The sequence below is a fragment of the Siphateles boraxobius genome, unplaced genomic scaffold (assembly GCF_051911475.1).
Source record: "Siphateles boraxobius isolate OS27281-9 unplaced genomic scaffold, OSU_SipBor_1 33, whole genome shotgun sequence".
Taxonomy (NCBI): domain Eukaryota; kingdom Metazoa; phylum Chordata; class Actinopteri; order Cypriniformes; family Leuciscidae; genus Siphateles; species Siphateles boraxobius.
In genome coordinates, this window is record NW_027508953.1 from 5106290 (window position 1) to 5112536 (window position 6247).

Sequence of the window (6247 nt, forward strand, 5' to 3'; positions counted from 1 at the left end):
TCTTCCCTATGTTACCGTCACAGAATAAAACATTTATGACAAGATAAAGATAATTGCGACTTTTTATCTCACAATTGCGAGTCTTTACATCTTTATTTCTCAGAATTGCGAGGTATTAACTCACAATTGCGTGTTATAAAGTCAGAATTGCAAATATAAAGTTAGAATTGCGTGTTATAAAGTCAGAATTACTTTTAAAAGTTTATATCTCGCAATTCTGACCTTATACCTCGAAATTCTGACTTTATAACAAGCAATTGCAGGTTTATCTTGAAATTCTGACTTTATTGCACGAAATGTGAGATAAAAAGTTACAATTACTTTTTATTTTTTATTCTGTGGTAGAAACAAGCTTCCATACTTCCCAGAGGCAGGACAGCCCGTGAAACCTCTTAACAATGGCCTTATTCTGTTCACCATCCCCTGTTGTTTACTGGAAAAGCCCAGACTAAGCAAAAATTGCTCAGTGACCCACACACTTCTCAGATGTTCTTGACCTTTGTCAGTCACGTAGGCCATGAGGCCTCAGACACATCTGGCTTTTAATGTATTCAACCTAATTCTACAATTGTTTTCTATAGATAAAATATTTCAGCTGTCACTCTAAGCTGGTGTGTGGTGAGCACACTGACTATTGATCTGGGGCCGTATTCACAAAGAATTTTAAGGCTAAAAGTAGCTCCTAACTGGCGAATTTAGGAGCAACTCCTAAAAATAATGGGCGTGTCACTCCTAACTTTAGGACTCCTAATTTTTTTCACTAAGAGTAATTCACGAAGCATTTTAGCCCTAAAAGTAGCACCTAAGTCTGGGACAGCTTAAAAGAAGTCGAGAGGACTCCTAACTCACTAGGACCTATTCTCAAAGGATCTTAAAATGGCCGTGCGACGCAGTGTGTTGGAGACACTTAATGACACAGAGTTATTACAAAGATACCGCCTTAACCGTGAGGGAATACTGATTGTTGTGGATCTTGTTAGGGATGCAATAACAGCGCCAACTAATCGCAACAACCCAATCAGTGCCGAATTGAAATGTTTGATAACACTTCGCTACCTGGCAACGGGGAAAATGCAATTATGTAATGCCGACGATCTAGTGATATCCCAGCCATCGGTAAGCAGATCCATCCACCAAACAATCAATGCACTTTGTAGACCCCATATTATTCGCCAGTTCATAAGTTTTCCTTTGGACATTCGCCAACTCCAAAGAAACAAAGCCAGCTTTATGGATATTGCCGGTGTGCCCGGAGTGGTCGGTGCAATTGACGGGACACATATTAAAATAATTGCACCACGTCAGGATGAGGACGTGTTTGTGAATAGAAAGAAAACCCACTCCATCAATACCCAGATTGTGTTCGATGCAAACTTCACAATTCTTGATGTTGTTGCAAAGTGGCCCGGATCCACTCATGACTCGAGGATATTGATGGAGAGTGGTCTGAGGCAACTGTTTGAGAGACGTCATGTGCCAGCTGGATGTCACTTGGTGGGGGACAGTGGCTATCCCTGTAAGTCGTGGCTCCTACCTCCGTCCACAAGTGGGACCACAGTTAAATTACAATAGGTAAGTGTACATGTTGGCTATATTATTTAGGTGCCATAATTCAATAGCATGACCACAATGTCAAAGCTTATTACAAATTATAGTGGTGGCTCTTGGTGTTGTTGGTTAAATCAATAATGTTTACTGTTCCTTGGTGTATGTTTCAGAGCACACAAGAAGACACGCAGTGTGGTGGAAAGGGGGATTGGACAACTAAAGCGACGTTTCCACGTTTTACATAGTGAAATCCGCCTTAGTCCAGAGAAGAAGAGTAAAGTGATCACTGTGTGTGCGCTTCTTCACAACCTATGCCGGCAAAGGAACATACCACAGACAGGAGATGGTGATGAGTTTGACGATGATGATGATGATGATGATGATGATGATGACAATGAACACAACCAATTTGTTGATGAAGTGGAACTATGTGGACTGGCATTCAGGGATCACTTTGTCCATACACACTTTGGGTAAATAATCACATGCACAAATGAGTAAAGACACATTTTTGCTCAATTTAAGTGTGTTTATTCCCTTTGCATTTTTGCAATCTTTACAGTGTAATATTCAGACTTTAATTGTATTAGCCTCTCTTTTGCATCAAGGACCCTTTTCTGCCTTTTTAACACACGCATTTCCATTTTCATCTTTTTTTCTTCCAGGGGTGATGGCCTTGCACCAGCAGCAGGACTGAAGGGAGAGGCAGGTGATGGGATTGTGGAAGAGGAAGCTGGAAGAGGAAGAGGTGCAGTAAGAGGAAGAGGAGCTGGAAGAGGAAGAGGTGCAGTAAGAGGAAGAGGAGCTGGAAGAGGAAGAGGTGCAGTAAGAGGAAGAGGAGCTGGAAGAGGAAGAGGTGCAGTAAGAGGAAGAGGACCTGGAAGAGGAAGAGGTGCAGTAAGAGGAAGAGGAGCTGGAAGAGGAAGAGGTGCAGTAAGAGGAAGAGGAGCTGGAAGAGGAAGAGGTGCAGTAAGAGGAAGAGGAGCTGGAAGAGGAAGAGGTGCAGTAAGAGGAAGAGGACCTGGAAGAGGAAGAGGTGCAGTAAGAGGAAGAGGAGCTGGAAGAGGAAGAGGTGCAGTAAGAGGAAGAGGAGCTGGAAGAGGAAGAGGTGCAGTAAGAGGAAGAGGAGCTGGAAGAGGAAGAGGTGCAGTAAGAGGAAGAGGACCTGGAAGAGGAAGAGGTGCAGTAAGAGGAAGAGGAGCTGGAAGAGGAAGAGGTGCAGTAAGAGGAAGAGGAAGCTGGAAGAGGAAGAGGTGCAGTAAGAGGAAGAGGACCTGGAAGAGGAAGAGGTGCAGTAAGAGGAAGAGGAGCTGGAAGAGGAAGAGGTGCAGTAAGAGGAAGAGGAGCTGGAAGAGGAAGAGGTGCAGTAAGAGGAAGAGGAGCTGGAAGAGGAAGAGGTGCAGTAAGAGGAAGAGGACCTGGAAGAGGAAGAGGTGCAGTAAGAGGAAGAGGAGCTGGAAGAGGAAGAGGTGCAGTAAGAGGAAGAGGAGCTGGAAGAGGAAGAGGTGCAGTAAGAGGAAGAGGAGCTGGAAGAGGAAGAGGTGCAGTAAGAGGAAGAGGAGCTGGAAGAGGAAGAGGTGCAGTAAGAGGAAGAGGAGCTGGAAGAGGAAGAGGTGCAGTAAGAGGAAGAGGAGCTGGAAGAGGAAGAGGTGCAGTAAGAGGAAGAGGAGCTGGAAGAGGAAGAGGTGCAGTAAGAGGAAGAGGAGCTGGAAGAGGAAGAGGTGCAGTAAGAGGAAGAGGAGCTGGAAGAGGAAGAGGTGCAGTTAGAGGAAGAGGTGCAGTAAGAGTCAGGGGTGGAAGACGCGCAGGAAGAGGAAGATGACTTGCACCTGAAGGACCTGGGCTTCCATTTGGCCTGTAACATAAATTGTAGCCTGATAAAATATCTTATAATTTGTGAATAGTTTTTTTGTGTTGGTGGGTGGTTTGCACATAATGATATTGTATGTCCTTCATTAAATATCACCAAAAATGTACAAGTATTGCAATCATTGCATAAACAGCCTACCCCTCTATTTCCATTAGCAGTTGCATTGCCGGATCAGTTGCACCCTCAAGGCCTGTTATGCTGGTGTCTGACCCAATGACACTATACACCACCGATGCAATGTGGCTCAGTGGCTTAGGTGCTGATCCTCCTCCTTAACACATACATGGAAAGTTTCACCAACTCAAAAGCATTGCCATAACACTTAAAAACACACTTTAATGTAAGAATATTGTTTGATATTTGTTTCATAATTCAATACATTCATGACAAGCAGGAAGTTTTTAGAATTACATGAAACAATAATAATATTATATATTTAATAGTATAGGCCTACCTGTTGCCATGCTTGCCCGTTTAAAGGCTGCAATCTCAACCCTCGACTGCGATTGTAGCGCATACCACCGCTTCTCGCAGTCGTCCGGGGTCCGCGACACAAGCTCGAATGCTGCATTGATCTGCAAACATATCCTTTCCCATGTCTCGCGCTTAGTTTTGCTTGATATTCCAGTGCCGAATTTCCCTTTTATTATGTTTTTTTTTTCCAGCACCAACTGGGCCAGCAGCAGTAACTGATCCTGCGTCCAGTTTGGCTTTCTTTTCCGTCTTGGCGAGTTCATAATCCACCGTCATTCAACTATTACATTACTTCAATAGGAGCAACATTTTCCTTGCTTTAAGTAGTCTATTTAGGCTAATAGGATGTCAATTAACCAAGCAAGTGTTAATGCAAGTGTCGTTTTTCATTATTAGGCAAGTGCCGGTTTTCATTAGGGTATTAGGCTTAATTTAATTTAATTCACGACTTTTCTCTCCCTCTCTGCCTTTTTAGAATTACACTGGGGCCTGCACAAACATGTCATTATATATGCATTTCGATGACATTACTATTATTATTTTGTGTAGGACACAGACATTTTAAGATATCGTAATTCCATGATTTGTTGCGTCTGTGTTATGTTCCGCATGATGGCCCTGTCATCTAACAACCAATCAGCGTGATCATTGCTAGGAAATTGTTTATCATTTTTCCTTACTAAGAGTAGGTCTGAAAGGCGTTGTGAATTACTTTTAAGAGAAAACTCCTAGCTAAAATATTTTAGTGACATTTAGGAGTACTCCTAGTGGTAAGATAAAATTCTTTGTGAATACGGCCCCAGGGCCGTATTCAAAAACATTTTTATTTTACCACTAGGAGTAGGCCTACTCCTAAATCACACTAAAATATTTTAGCTAAGAGTTTTCTCTTAAAAGTAATTCACAACGCCTTTCAGACCTACTCTTAGTAAGGAAAAATGATAACTCCTAAACTAAGAGTGATTCTTCGTTGCTATGGATGACGTCAATTCTCATGCACGAGTTTCCTCGCAATGATCACGCTGATTGGTTGTTAGATGACAGGGCCATCATGCGGAACATAACACAGACGCAACAAATCATGGAATTACTACATCTAAATATGTCTATGTCCTATACAAAATAATAATAGTAATGTCATCGAAATGCATATATAATGGCATGTTTGTGCAGGCCCCAGTGAAGTGTAATTCTACAAAGACAGAGAGAGAAAGAGAAAAGTGGTGAATTCAATTAAATTAAATCAAGGTAGCCTAACACCCTAATGAAAACCGCGACTTGCCTAATAATGAAAAACGACACTTGCATTAACACTTGCTTGGTTAATTGACATTCTATTAGTATAGAAGCTTGTTTCCGCCACTGAATAAAAAAATAATAATAATTGCGACTTTTTATCTCACAATTGCGCGATATGAAGTCAGAATTGTGAGAAATAAAGTCGCTAGTATAAAGGTGGCCGCCATGTTGGCCGCCATGTTGGATTTACGATCAGCGAGTGTACGGTTGGACACTTCCGGTCTCACTTCACGCCGGTGCAGGGAGCCGGAGAAAGCCGAAAATGATATCTTATAGTTGTTTATAGAATCAATTATATCACTGAAAATACTACTAAGATATATATTACTATCACACGAGCAAATGGCAATTAAATGCACGGATGCATAGTCAGATTAATGAATGAAATACAACTGTTCACGAACAGAAGATTGTCTTGGACTCATGCTGCACGCAATAGGATTCAAGAGAGGCGACTTGCCTTTCAGAGGGTGACAGCCTCAGCTGCCTCAGCACTTCATTGTTGTGTGTCGTTACTTTTCGTCACGTTACAACAAAGTCAGCTTTCATGAATTCCCCGTTGCCGCTGCGGTACGGGCAGAAAATCTGGAGGGATGACTTAAAGGTTGTATCAGTGATTTCTGGCCCAAAAATAAATGTCTAATCTTTCCTAACGATCCGCTAGCTGCCCGCCCCATAAGCATGCCGTCCAAAAACCGCGTCTCTGTAGGCAGCCTAGGCTCTGAGATCTGCACACAAAAACAAATGGGTACAACCACCACTCAAAACCAAAAAAAAAGTGTTCCAACCAATCACTGACAGGGGCGGGTGTTGCTCCGATTTCGCGTCCAGCCGTGCACGAGCGCAAAACCTCACAACACCCGCCCCTGTCAGTGATTGGTTGGAACACTTTATTTTGGTTTTGAGTGGTGGTTGTACCCATTTGTTTTTGTGTGCAGATCTCAGAGCCTAGGCTGCCTACAGAGACGCGGTTTTTGGACGGCATGCTTATGGGGCGGGCAGCTAGCGGATCGTTAGGAAAGATTAGACATTTATTTTTGGGCCTGAAATCACTGA